Source organism: Mauremys reevesii, linkage group 1, assembly GCF_016161935.1.
Source record: "Mauremys reevesii isolate NIE-2019 linkage group 1, ASM1616193v1, whole genome shotgun sequence".
Classification (NCBI taxonomy): domain Eukaryota; kingdom Metazoa; phylum Chordata; order Testudines; family Geoemydidae; genus Mauremys; species Mauremys reevesii.
In genome coordinates, this window is record NC_052623.1 from 280,605,195 (window position 1) to 280,620,149 (window position 14,955).

Here is a 14,955-nt window from a genome sequence, read left to right on the forward strand (position 1 = left end):
TGAGGTGGAAGAGCAGGGTAGTAACAGACACTGCCAGGAGCAGGCTTGATCTCCAATCCCTCCCTTGGCAACCTTTGGGTATGTCTTCACTAGCAATGTTAAAGCACTGGTGCGGCCCCAGCTCTGTAAAAAAGCCCACCTCCATGAGAGGAGTAGCTACCAGCACTGGTGCACTGTCTACACTGGTGCTTCACAGCACTGAAACTTGCTGCACTCAGGGGGGTGTTTTTTCACCCCCCCTGAGCGAGAAAGTTACAGCTCTGTAAAGTGGCAGTGTAGACAAGGCCTTCCAGTGTATACCAGCTGATGCCACTGCTCTTGCATGCAGAGAGGTGCTACCTCGGCCAGCTCAACAGAAAGTAGCCTGGATGTGTGAATGTTCTACTTCACACCAGGTCCTCGAGCCCCCTGATAATCACATTGTGCCCGTCCCCTGCCCCAGAAGCATTACCCCGAGAAGGCACACCCTACAGTTTGAAAACCTCTGAGTTGCCTCCCTCTCATTCTTGTCTGTTGATAGTTTCCATTTACCGTTAGCCATGTTGCCTCAGGCTCCTAAACTAATGAGCCTGACAAATTTTAGTTTTGAAGTTGTGTACTCTCTAGGAATCTTCAAGCTTCACATTACTGCTCCATACTATGTATACAAATGTGGAGCTCTGTTTGCAATATTCAGGCTATATAATTGTTAAATAGGACATGAGTGGTAGTTTGTGAAACTGATTTTACACATTCACAGTTCAGTGGTTAATCCCACTTTATGCCCCTTGAATTTGGTATGTGTTTGACTGCATCCACTGTTACTGTATGTCAGTCAAGTCAGAGAGAAATCACAGTGCTGATTTGTTGGTCTTAGATTCTTGAGTGATTAGATTCTCCGCAGTCTGCTTTCCAGATGTAGATGCAGACAGTATGGATCCAATGTAGGGCTGCAGACACAAGGTCAATATATAGAATAAGAGATGAGCTGCAGTGATTTACAAGGTAGCAATTCCATCTGAGCGCTTTGATATGAATTGAAGCACAGAACCTCATGGCTAATGATTTCAACAAAAGAACCCTCTGGAATGGAAATTATTCTGGGCAATTCATTATAGCTGATTTTGCTTTTTAAATAATGTGTCGATCCACCAGTGTGCTAACATTTCAAAACCTTTCAGGCTACTTAAAATACTGAGCAGTACAATTCTTAAAATAGCTTCCTATAAAAAAGAAAGGATGTTAGCAGTTTAACATTTCTGAGAAGCTTCTCCAAATGTCCTTGTCTTAGTATTCTGAATTCAGCAATTGTTCTCATGTAATGTTCATTTTAAAAGTCCTGAAAACAGCAAAAGAAGGGAAGCAAGGCAGCTCTGCCTGTTTCCCTCTCCCTGGGAGCTTGTGGAGCCTGTTTAGTGTGAACCCCCCCGTGACTCTGTGGGTTTGGAGGGACATTAGATGGATAAAAGAAACTGAGGAACAGCTTGTTCTGCTCAGCATAACTCCTCATGCAACCCAATGGAAATACAGTGGATGTAGTAGGGGGAATTACTAGCAACATGTTTCCTGAGTTAGCCCTGTGTATGGGAGTGTGATGATGCCAGAAAACACTGTGGAAAGTAGCTGGTTATTTCTGTGCATGCTCTCAGGGTCAGCAGTGGACTTCTCCACAGATTGTCATGGTCTATGCAGTTTGTAGGCTACGCATCCTGTCCCTCTGTAAGGAGAATAGAGTAGGACACTCCCCTGCGGAAGACTGATTTGGACCCAGGTACTAACTTATACTTAACCAAGCCTTCAAGAAAACTCACTGTATTAGATCTTTTATTTAGAATGAGAAAGTTGCCTTCTATGCTTTGATTCAGATGCAAGTCTGATGTCCAATGTCATCAAAGGTAATTGGAAAATGGTAGGAAACAGCTGAAAACACTCTGTACAGCTTATGCATGAGAACATTAATTCTTAGATTGGCACTTGCCATTTGGCAAGCAAATGAACATGGTCGGATGATATCTGGAGGTCTTCATTGACACAGGAGTTATAAAAAGTAAAATGAACACTTAATGGCATGAGGTGACTCACTACTGAGTGTGGTCCATGTATGGGAATAGTTAGGGTTCAAAATATTTTAAACCTACTTTGTAATTTTACAGGCAGTAAAATGGTTGTTGCAAGGAAATGAAGATTTCTTTCAATAATTGATGCTTTCTTCAGGGTTTTTTTTTCCATAGTCAATATAATGTAAATAAAACCAACCTAAACAGAATGAACCAAATTCTGCTGTCTGGTGTAAATCTGCAGTGACTTTTAGATGAAGTCATTAGATTATATATGGATTTACACCAGTCTATTTGCCGGCAGATTTTGGCTCAGTGAGCAGAAAATTAAACTTTTTAAAGTGCAGTTTTACTCTGAAAAGGGACTGCACAAATGGTTAAATGTATGGGATTAAATATATTCAATGTACTGGGGGTTTTTTTTTAGTTTTTTTTTTAATCTGTCAGACCTGAAAATGCTGCCTAGGCTTTGAATGGACTCTTTCCATCTCATGACTAGTAATAATTGTTCTGCAAACCAAGTTAGGCCCTGAGTCACACCTGTGCAACCATTCAGTGGGGCTTTCACAGGTGTGGCTGATAGACACATAAACTATTCTGCTGATGATGCATTAGGTGAAAGAGAATCTCTGTTGCTTTCAGTTGGCCCTGCAGGCCTAGAGGAGTAAAAAAATCACTGAAAACATATTGTAGTCACTAAAATGAATGGCTATGACTCTGAATACGTACATGGACCAGCCTTGTTGAGTAAGTAGCTGCCATTTTTGCAGTCATTTTCAGAGCAGAATCACGTTTACATACTGAAAAGATACTGTATAAAGTGCTCTGCAGTTCTCTGGATATCATGCTGCACTAGGAGTCAGGAGACTTGGGTTCTATTCCAGTTCTGCCATTGCTATGCTTTGTGGTCTTCAGTAAATCATATAACCTTAGTTTCCCTATCTGTAAAATGGAAATAATATTTACCCATATTTTTGTAAAGCACTTTAAGATCCACTGCTAAAAACAGTTATCTAAATGTTAAGTGATGTTATCGGTGGATTGGGAGACATTTAAATTGTTTTGGTAAGAAGTATCACAATCATTGTCCTCTTTTAATTTACATATGACAGGGTGGGTGCACATTTTTTCAGACTTACCCTGATACTCTTTCAATATGTTTTAAATTATTCCCAGTGTTACTAATCCAGGATGCTTGCCCATGCTACATTGGCAGCTCCTGCAACAAAACTCTCTCATAGAACTGCAGAAATGCTAATTCAGTGTATCAGAGGACAGGCAGACTCACCGGAATGGGAGGAGGGCAATAGATGTGATATTAAATAGATATTAAATGTGTCCTTTTAGGTGTGGTGAACTCCCTCTTTACCTTAGTTTTAATATACTATATATAGAAGTTTCCTTTTATTGCTACTTATCTGCCTACTTAGTGGTGGGCAGAACTTTAAGATCAGTGATGGTGGAATGTCAGTCTGTGTCAGGAAAATGCTCTGAGCTCAGCTTGACACTTAAATATGTGGCAGACTGTTTCACATCTAAACATTTAATTGAGGCAACATTTCTCTTTTCCATTTCCTTTGCTTATTTCATCTGCGCTTTAGCTTGTCTGCAGTACATCCTATGCTGCAAATTTTATTGCAAAATGAAATGTTAAATATCACACTTCACTTGAGCCTGAGCTGTGGCTAATTCAGGACAATAACTGCACAAGAAACATTGTACCAGTATATCTTTGCACTGTAATAATGCTGCCAACTGGGTGAAATTATTCTAACTGTAAACTACTAATAAAATTGGAAATAACCCATTTGTTTACCTTTTAAAACTTGACATTCTTAGTTCAAACTCAATGAAATTATCTAGTGTAAAGGCTTGAACTCTATTTTGGAAGATGTAATTTGAATAAAAGAACCATTTTCTGCCAGAAATCAGTTGCTACTCAGTTCTGGTATGATTTCCCTGCCTCTAAATTCTAGTGCAGCATTTGAGTCAAATCCAGTAAATGCCTTTATAATGATTAGTTATGACTCAGTTATGTAAAACTGATCCAAGTGTTCTTTGTTAATGGGAATGAACACTATTGATTATTGCAAATGAAAGTTCCTTGTACTAATAGCAACATTAGAGAATCAAGCTTAAATTTTTGTTTGAGACTAGTAAGTACCTGCTCCTGCTCTCATTGAAATTAATGGCAGAACCCTCATTTATATCAAAGGGAGCAGGATTAGGCCCCAAACCCTCCAATGCACAAAGGTTTTCTGGCACTAATATCTATGTCAAGTTAAGCACTATACAATATTAATAAAGTGCACATTAATGAATTAAGAACTGGCTAACTGATCTTTAAAAGTAGTTAGCAATGGGGACTTATCACTCAATGGGGGCTTTCAGTGGGGTTCTCCAGTGATCGCTACTAAATCCAGTACTATCCAATGATATGGAAGTAAATATAAAAACACTGCTAATATTTTTTGTGTCATCTACAAAGTTTTGGCAAGGTGGTAAATAATGAAGAGGACAGGGTAGTCACACCGAGTGATCTGAATTGCTCGGTAAGGTGGGCCCATTCAAACAAAATGTATTTTGAATACAGCCAAATGCAAAGCTATACATATAGGAACAAGGAATGAAGCCCACACCTACCTCCCTGTGAAAAGCCCCAGCATCTGGACTGCAGCTCCCCTCTCCACTGCAGGAGGCTGGGGGAAATGTGGGGGACTCCCCACTAGGATTGCCAACCCTCTAGGATAAGCCTGGAGTCTCCAGGAATTAAAGATTAATCTTTAATTAAAGATTATGTCGTGATTAAATCTCCAGGAATATGTCCAACCAAAACTGGAAACCCTACTCCCCACCCAGTCTGCAGCTCTGAGTCTCCAGCAAGGTAATGTAGACTTGCCCTTACAGGGTCAGATTTAATGGCAGGCAACCCAGGTGACCACTTAGGACACTAGGCTCAGGACTGTTGCTTTTGTTATTAGCGACAAAAGGGAAAATAGAATGTTTGAAGTAAAATGTTTCGTATGTGGATTCATTTTTCAGTAACCTCCTAGAATGTTCTGGATCTTTGTGGAATGTGGTGGAACCTTCCAGACTTTCTGAGAATTATATTTTCCTTGAACCTCGTAGAATGTTGTCAGCCATGCCCTCACAGGTATATAAGGGGTGGGGGATCACGAATGAGTGAGATATAAGAATGAAGCTATGATATTGTGAACCTCATTTTATTGTGTAATTGTGAAAGTGTATTTGTGTTTCAAGACTTGAAGAGTTAAAACAGTGACTAATGACACACTAGAGATATATATCAAACCCCTATCTATGCAACAATATAAAAGAAATACTGTTACTACTTTTACCAAGCTTCACACATAATGTTTGATGACTTAATATTAGTACATTTCAGTTAGTCTTAAAATTAAAAAGTTTCTATAAGGTTAGAGGAAATGAATTTTTGTATTTGCTTATATATGGCATGGATAAACACAGATTTACAGATCCTAGTATGCAAATGTATCATCTTATATGACAGGGATAAGTCATGCATGCAAATCGTGCATCAAAGTCATGAAATGGCTACAAATGCAATAAACGTAAGGTATTCAAAAATTTAACAAATGGAGGGGGAGGGTGCTGAAGATGCTCCTTGCCTGGGGAGCCATTTGGCCTAGGGATTATCTAAATATTTGAAGTGTGATTTGAGTACAGTGCAGAAGTACCTTCACAGGGAGAAAATGCTGCATAGTAATGGATCTTTAATCAAGCAAAGTAATGCATAACAAAAAACAGTAGCTGGAAGCTGAAGCCAGACAAATTACACTTGGAAAGAAGGCACAGATTCTTAGCAGTGTGTCTGATTAACCATTGGAACAAATTACCAAGCAAAGTAGAGATTTTACATCTCCTGTTGCCTGCAAATCAAGGCTGCATGTGTTTCTGGAAGAGCTGCTTTAGCCAGACACAAGTTATTGGGTTCAATACAGCAGTAACTAGGTGAAAAGTAATTGCCTGTGAGATACAGGAGGTAAAACTAGATGGTCATTTCTGGGCTTAAACTCTATGAATCAATTACTATGAATCCATATTAAACCAGACCCTCGCTAGAATGCGCATCTATATAGTACGAATTCGCATATAATGCAGTCGCAGCCATGGATCCCAAATTTAATTGCAATTAATTTAATTAATTGCAATTCATTTTAATGCAGTTCCCGCTATAACGCGGTCCCCATGTTAACGCGGTACTGTGCATGGATCCCAAATCTCATGTTCTAGCGAAAGTCCGGTATATTTCAGTATTTTTAGTATGTTCTCACTTCGACTGCACATTGAGAATGTTAATAGCCTGTGCTATGCTGTGTCTTGGTCAGCTCTGGTTGTATGTTCCTTGTGTGACCATGTGAATTATTTTATTTTTTCCATTCCTCACTACTTGTGCCTGGTGCAATTATCCCAGGGAACAATATTTTAAATAAAGCCTAGGGATATTACAGGATCTATTATCATCTTCTTAAGTAGAGAGAGAACTTGTATGTTTACATGAGTGCTGCACGCACATGTAGAAACTCTCCTTCAACCCTACAATGATCCATTACAGTGGGAATGCTTCCAACGCTATTTCTGTGCTATCAGGCACCTACCAGAAAAAACACAGTATTTAAAATAGGGTTGACCAGCATTTCTTTAAGAAATATTTCCACAAATTTCTTAGTGTATGGAACTGGTACCTCTTATCAGTATCTGTGCAGAATGATTATTTATAAAAGCTCCAGTTTAGAGAAGAAGATGATATAAAGGTATTAAAAAATGAAATGGTTATGTCCACCCACCTGAACTCAAGTAGATGTCACATGGGAAGAAAAAGGCAGCCCAACTTTGATAAACACAATGTACAGAGCTGGATTGGGATTTGAGTGAAGAATGTGGATAACCTGGCACTTTCTAAAATAGACTAAAGTTACATTACGCAAACATTGAAGTCCTTGAAGGCAAGAAGTTTGGGATCTGAAAACTTGTGATCTTGATCTTAAAATATATATTTGTAGTTCTACTACAGAACTACATTCACCTCAGGGATGGCTCTGGGACAGAAGTGTTGGAACCATTTACCCAGCTTCATACCACCTTCTGTGACTGGTTACTTAGGATTCAGGACTACTGTACTTTGTGATAGAGGTGAGGTACAAAGTAGCTGACATGCCAGGGGGAATCTGAGCCTTCTTTGTAAAATGCTTTCCAAGTGTTCCAGTATGGGGTTAGTATCTCAAATGACATGACAATATCACCACAAATATTGGAGAACCATAAAGCCAACATTGTTCCACAAATGATAGTTTCCCCCTAAAGCCCTCAAGGAAATGAGGACTGTTAATGTGACCAGACAGGAGAGATCTTTTGTACTGCTTTAAAATGCTTAAGGAGGATATCATCTTGGTCCCACCGAAGTCAGTGGGTGTTTTGCCATTGTCTTCCAAGGGGCCTGTGTTTTCATTCTCTGTGATGTATCATAAATGCTGAGTGGATGCTTTAATTTCTATGAGCTCATTTCTGCTCCGCGTTGAGAGTGCTCTGAGATTAATATAATGGCAGCACATCTTGTGCAAAAGTAAAATAAAGGGACTTTCTATCTCCTATCTGAATAACCAAAAAAGTATCAATCCAGCCCAATAGTGATATCTCAAGGATTGTACTGTTGCTAATACTTCTCTGCCTTGTTAAATTGTAGTATGCTTGATATTGAAATTGTTTTGGATGTATGGTTGATTAGAAATAAGATAAATTATTATCCTGTTTAAAATTGGAAATATTACTGCATATAAGTGGGCGAACTCTGAAGAATTTATTGACAATAAAACACGGTGAACTTAGGGTCAATTAGAAGTAATTTCTAACAACTCAATTTTTATAACACAAAGCAAGAATGCACAGTAGACATAATTAATATTCACTTGGATTGGGGCATGTATGTGTGTGCAGTGCTTAGATATATGTCCTGCAAAAGCAATCTGCCCGGGGAAGTGTCAGCATCCAACACAAACATCATCCTCCATGTGATTGGACAGGGAGTCTTAAAAGAGCTATTACTTTTTTGCATTAATTTGATCTCTCATGTCTGTGGAGCAAGTAAGTCCAGATCCTCAGCTGTGAACACTAGAAAAAAAACATAATTGACATTTTACCTCCAAAACTTGTCACTCCTGGCACTGAAGGTTTAAACACTGTGGGCCAGATCCTTATCTGGTATAAATCTGTGTAACTCCATTGAACTTAGTAGACTGATGCAGATTCATACCAGTTGAGGATCTGGCACATAGTTAAGTGAGGCAGGGTGGGAAAGTGGATAGAGTACTGTGATTTAAGATAGATGTTCTAGACCTATCTTGGCCATTGCGTTGCTGGGTGAGCTTGGGCAAATGACTTTGCTTCTCTGTGCCTCAGTGTCCCAATGTGTATAATGATGCTTACTTGCTTTTGTCAAACACTTTGAAATCTACGGATGAAAAGCATTATAGCAGAGTGTTGTTATATAGTGTCGCTATTTTATACTCACCGCAAGCTAGATTTTTGCTAATTATAAAAATACTGAGTCAAATTTTTCCCAAACAATTGTTGCTTTTCTTTGTATTTGTTCTTCAGATGTTGAGCTCAAGCCCAGCAGTAGTTAGAAGGGGAAAAAAGTGTGTTCCCTTCTCTTGCTGTAAACAGGACCTCAGTCCAAACTGAAGTATTTGCCATTTTTCTTCTATCCTGTAAATGGCATAGCTTAACCTGGAACTGGTCTCTTATTACAAAATAGGCATTTAGTATGGGGGGAGGCACAGAAAATGAACATGGATCTACTGAACAGATTTAGAAAAGATTTTATATTCTAGAGTACCATCATGCCACTGTCTCACTCCCTCAGTCTTGCCCTTGGTATCAATGATAAACTTGTAAAAACCCTTCTTTATTTGACATTATGGTCCGTATCCTCAGCTGCCATAAATCAATGGAGCTCTGACAATTTTAATGGTGCTCTGTTGATTTACACCAGTGAGGATCTAATCTTATAATTTCCACCCCCCTCCTAATCACTTAGGGTGACACTAAAGATGTGGTTGATCCCAGTGCAATGGGCCTTTAAGGATTGTGGCAAGTGGTGCATAGGGCCTTATATGGGCCCAAAGCACCTAGGTAAATTTCACCTTCCAATACATATTTAGTGACATCTTCTTATGCCCACTCTTTCCAATATTTTAAGTGTCTGTGTCTAGCATATCCAATAAAATGAATACATAAATGTGTCATTTCGATGCCATTATGGAACAGCTTTAAATTAATCCATGTCAAAGGAATATATTCTCTATGGGTAGAGATTTTTTTTTATACGACCTTTTCCCCTACAAACCAGTGTATTTTCCTCCAGACACAGGTAGCATAGCTTTTAAGTATTAATTAAACTCTCTCAAACAAAGCAGGTTAAAGTGATATCCTGCAGCTCTGTGTTGTTTCCGTGTATTAGCACAGGGAAATACTATTTTCACTTTGATAAATAAAGCGCTCCTTGTCTCTTGTGCCTTTTGTCTGTAGGCTATTGTGTATGTGACTAAAGCCATGCATGACTTGAGCAAATGTTTAAATAGGTTCTTGTGCAATAGAGCTGAGTAAACAGTTAGCCATACCCCTTTAGCTTTCTGATGAAAGCATTGATGCAAATGTGCTGGCACAAAACAAAGTAAAACTGTTTTTGTGAGAGCAGCATCAATTGCTGGATAATCTTGTTTCTGCTCTTGATTTTTTGAATTGATGTGTTTATTTGCTACTCTTAGATATCTGTCTATTTTAATATGCAAGTATGAGAAATTAGGTGTGAGCGTTAGATTAGGAGGTAAAAAACAAGGTGTACAATATAATCTGTCCTCCATTCTTAAGTATGAAATCCCTACGATGGAGGCATTATTGTGATTGGAACTCTGTCATACTGTCATTTGCACATCAGGCTATTAATTAGTTCCTTAAAAACAGTAGCTAGTGTTTTTTTCTCTCTATGCATATGAATCTTTCAAGACTGAACTATTTTTTTCTCTTCTCTGTATATACAACATGAATATTGTGATGGGGATTTGGAATGTGCCACACTGCTGTCTGCGAAGCTGTTTCCTTAACGGTCCACCTTATTTACTGCCAAATCAATGCACTGTCAGCTGTAGTTATGTGGCATAGCAATCACATGAGGTCAATCAATTGAATCCTAGGTATGTATTCCCTGTGGGTAGCAGCTATTCTTTTCTGTTTAACATTGTCAAACTAAATTTAGCTTGCTACTAAGCATCTTCTACTGTATAACACTAATTTACTAAACTATCTTTGAGTTTGGTTAATTATCTTTGAATTTGTATCCAATTTGTGTGCTTCTTGAAAGGAAAGAAATAAAAAACACATTTTGTGTACCGGATTCAGTCTCCAAATACTGTACTTTATCATTAATATCTTTATCCACCTGTGGAAGGCCATGCTCTTTCATAGCAGCCAAAGAAAGTATGTTTTACATTCAGGATTCACTTAAAAATAGATACTGTAAATAATATTCTCACACAGGAAAATGTCCCCTCTCTACATATCCTGGAAAAATTGGAGCTTACTGATATTTCAGAAAATATGAAAAGTAAGACATTTTGTTAGACCTAGAGAATGGAAATAAAAAAATAGCATATTCAGGAATCTCCTCATTCCTAAATCAAAGGAAATTTATAGTCCTCATTAGACAGGGTAATGATCCAGACTGTTAAATTACAAAGAAATAGTCTGACATCTTGCAAATACAACATAATTCTAGTTATCCCAATTCCATTTATCTGAAAATCCTACTTCTCTGAATCCACAGTATCTCCCTATGTTAGTCAATAGCACTTCTGTTTATCTGATTGCCTGGTTATCCATTTTTGTCTGTCCCCTAGGCCATTTGGATAAATGGTGGTGTACTGTACATGTTGTATAGACAATATATGCCAGTGTAACATGAATTTCAGCTATGGTCTGTGCCTCATATTGTAGGATACAGTAGTTCATAATATGTTAGTTTGGTTCAGAACCTTAAACAAGGGTGTGTGTGTGTTTTACATATGAAATATGTACAAATTATGAAAAACATGGAAGAGAAAATGATGATGAGAAGAAATTTAGATAATGAAGAAATAGATGGCTAGGATTAAGCCTGACTGAAAAATAAGAAAAAAAAATCTTATCAGAAATGCAGGCACCTTGATGAGAAGATAAAGATTTTAACATAGTCTTAAATTGTTTTAAGAAAATCTTGTTTCTATCAATATGTTATTATTTATCCTTAATCTGTTGTTTTGCTGAAGATTGACTAAGAACTTTCCTGGGAACACCAAATTAATGTAACTTTGTACTGTGATTTTCATTCTTTCAGTGACCTGGTTTGGTATTTTAAAATGTCTTAAATTAAAATCCCACAAATTAAAAGAAATAGACATCTGATGCTACTGCAGGTTGGTATAAACAGAATGTGAAGGTGGAATATGGGCTAGTATCCTAATCCCCTAGCAAGAAATAATTTGTAGCAGAGTTATGAAGTTGTTATATAGTTTTAGGAAACTGGAGCATCCCACCCACAGTGTGTTTGTTTCCCATAGAATTCATATCCTTTCATTTTATTTTTGTTTCCTTGAATTGTGCCATCACAAATGATTGTCATTACTCATTAGTTGCTGATGTTAAGAGCGGTCTTCTAATGGTAACATTGCCTGAAAACAGCTTGGAAGTTTACAGGAATGGTTAGAAACTCTCAGTCACAGTGACATTTAGTGAACTGGAAAGGGGGAAGAGCTGGAGAATGACTCTTACTTGACACAATCAAAAACAACATAAGAGCCATTATTTTTCTTGGTTTTCTCTCTCCTGGTATTTTGCAGCATTCTGTGGATATACCTGCATGTGAGATGCTGTTTTATGATTCCTTTGTGAATGAGATGGGTTGAATGCAGGAGCCGGATGTCCCATGAAACAAGCCATGTGGTGGCCCGGGGCCCCCAAAATGCAGGACAAATATCTGACAACCTGCCCCTGAGTCCTGGCCGACAGTGCAGCAGGGCTCAGGCAGGCAGGGTGCCTGCATGCCATGGCCAGAGGCCTCACACTGCTCCCGGAAGCAGCCGGCTGCTGGCACGTCTCTGCGCACCCCTGGCGGGGGGGAAGCCCTAGGCAGCACACAGAGACCCGCTGCCCCCCTTTCCCCAAGGGGAGTGCAGAGACGTGTCAGCAGCAGGGCTAAGGTGGATCCATGCCCACTCTGCCTCTCTCCCTCTGTGCCGCTTCGCTCCCAGAAGTGGACAGCATATTCCAGCAGCCCCTGGCATGGGAGTGTCTCCATGCGCTGCCCCTGCCCCAAGCACTGACTCCGCAGCTATCATTGGCCGGGAACTGTGGCCAATGGGAGCTGCGGGGGTGGCACCTGCAGGCAGCGGCACACAGAGACTGCCTGCCCTCCCACCCCATCTAGGAGCCGCTGCCGGAGGGGTGTGTGTGCTGGTCGCTTTGGGAGCCGCGCTGTCTGAGGCAAGCGCCACTCCCCTGCCCCCTCCTGCACCCGAACCCTCAGCCCAGAGCCTGCACCCAAACTACCTCCCAGAGCCTGCACCACTCACCCCCTCCCACATCCCAACCCCCTGCCCCCGCTCAGAGCCTGCACCCAGGAACCAAACTTCCTCCCAGAGCCTTCCCCCCGCAACCCTTCCTGCACCCCAACCCCCTGCCCCTGCCCAGAGCCTGCACTCAGGAACCAAATTTCCTCCCAGAGCCTGCCCCCTGCACCCCAACCCCAATCAAGGTACCTCACTTTATTTTCATTTACTTCCCATTACTTACAATATAGGAGGAGGATGAAGAAAAAAAGAATGAAAAATGGGGCGGGGGGGTAAATAAGAGAGAATGTTCTTTTTCTTGGCTGGGTCTCAGGGCGGGGCGGGGCTCCCAGAAAATGAAGTTGTGCACAGGGCCTCACTAACTCTAAATCCGCCATTGATTGAATGGATTCTCTACTGTCTCTGTGATTCAAATTAAGGGCTCAGTTGAGCCATAAGGATCAGCTCTGAGCTAGAGTTCGTGAGTAGCTAGGCCAGTGATTCCAAGAGCCACAATTTCTTCCCAACTCCCCTCTTTGTTCGTGGAGAGAAATAATTTATTGCAGCCCCAAAAAGGATTCAGCTTCCTTTCCCTGAATCCACAACTTGCCTAGCTACCTGCTGGCGGGGAGGAAGTATTGGGCCCACATCCTAATTCTCACTCCCACCATCCAGGGCCAAGCTACTACAGTAGTCTGACTGTTGTGAACAAGCTGGCAATGAGAAGTATCCCTAAAACAGCCACTCGGGGCAGAGGAGATCCTACTCCCCAGTGCAGGTGCAGTCAGGTAAGCCATAATCTAGCTCTAAGCATGCAGTCGCCAGTAATGTTGAACTAAAATATTCAGTTCCATGTTCCCTCAGGTGGACTGAAAACTCTGAGGGAGAGGTCCTCCACCGGGCCGCCGAGAGCGGGTTCGGGCCCCGGTGAAAATTTTTTTCGGGCCCCCCAGCAAGGGCGGACCCGCTAAACAGGGCCAACGAAGCTGAGGAAGCCGGGCCCCGGGCGCCCTTCTGGACCACTGGGCCCCGGTAATGTGTACCGGCTTCCCCCCACCTCTCGTGGGCCCTGGTCCTCAGCTGTCCTTACATGGCATAGCTCCAGTGAAGTCAGTAGAGCTACCTTGATTTATGCCAGCTAAGGTTCTGCCCTGGAATATATTAACTTGTAGAGTTGCCTCCTAATACTTCCTGGTGGGAGAGGCAAAAGCCATCCTCCACCTGCTTTTAAATCGGCAGGGGTTTCACCCCACCCCCAAAGGAATGCATGTCACCATATCCAGTGCTTCTACCTAGCTAGCTTACAGTGCTCTCCTCCCCTGAGCAGTGCAGCCCCCTTCTGGAATAAGGCTGCTCTTGGCTCCCTTCCCTAAGCTGCGCAGTAGCAGCCACAAAGGGGTCTCTGAGATTTAATATTAATATATTTTTTCCCTTGTGAATCTTCTGTACAGCAGAACAGGCATGTTGGCTGCCCAGTATTCTTCCCCGCTATCCTCCAAAATATACAGTTGTGTGCCCTCCCTGAGGTGGGGTATGGCCTGGTGATAACAGCCAAATGGAGCTGTACTGAGCCAGATCCTTAACTGGTGAACATCGGTATTGCTGTCCTGAAGTCAACTGAACTGGGCTGGCTTACACCAGCTGAGGATCTTGCTCTGCACATGGAACAGAGGGAAGCTCCTTGTAACCCAGCAATAAATGCTCATTGAGGAGACATCATTCACTGTATTTTTATCTGGTTTCCTTATGTTGAAGGAAAGCCTGTTTGCATTCATCATATTGCCCTTGAACAATTTGTCCAGGTCATTCACGTAAAAATGTGTCCCCCAGAAGTCTAATGCTGCCATGTCTATTTACAGCTTGTGTGATCTGCTAAGAAAGTGCTAGGCCTGCTGGCACAAATCTGCCTGGTGGATGCGTTGATATAATGCACATACCTAATTGTCCATGATTTCTTAAAATAAATAAATAAACAGAACAGAATGATCAGCTTATTTAACTGAGACTGTTCTCCTTCCTCCACCTCTTCGTCTGGCCCAGGGTACTCTGACTTCTACCTACCAAAGCATGCCCACCACATTCTAAAAGGGAGAAGAATATCATTTGCATGCAGTTTGAACAACAAAGCCATGGAGCACCATTTGTTCATTCAAATTAGGCACAAAGCCAGGATAAAGGCAGGGGAGAGATTGTAAGAGTCTGTTTAATTTTAAATGGAATTAATAACTTACTGCCACAAGTATTTGGTTTTTTTCTGATATGGAGAAGTAAGGTAAGGGGAACACATTTCCCAGGAA

The 14,955-nt window shown here is 40.9% G+C and overlaps 1 long non-coding RNA gene across 5 annotated transcripts in view; it reads left to right on the top strand.

The window, feature by feature from the left end:
* Positions 1–14,955, top strand: part of LOC120395350 — a 46,082-nt gene that overhangs the window by 4,091 nt on the left and 27,036 nt on the right. For 3 of the 5 annotated variants that reach the window (XR_005592610.1, XR_005592612.1, XR_005592611.1), the window contains exons 2-4: positions 4,854–4,920; positions 5,079–10,270; positions 13,334–13,446. This is a non-coding gene — a long non-coding RNA (uncharacterized LOC120395350). Of the gene's footprint in view, positions 1–4,853; positions 4,921–5,078; positions 10,271–11,448; positions 11,528–13,333; positions 13,447–14,955 lie in introns of all 5 variants that reach the window. The other 2 variants (XR_005592613.1, XR_005592614.1) reach the window with 2 other exon arrangements.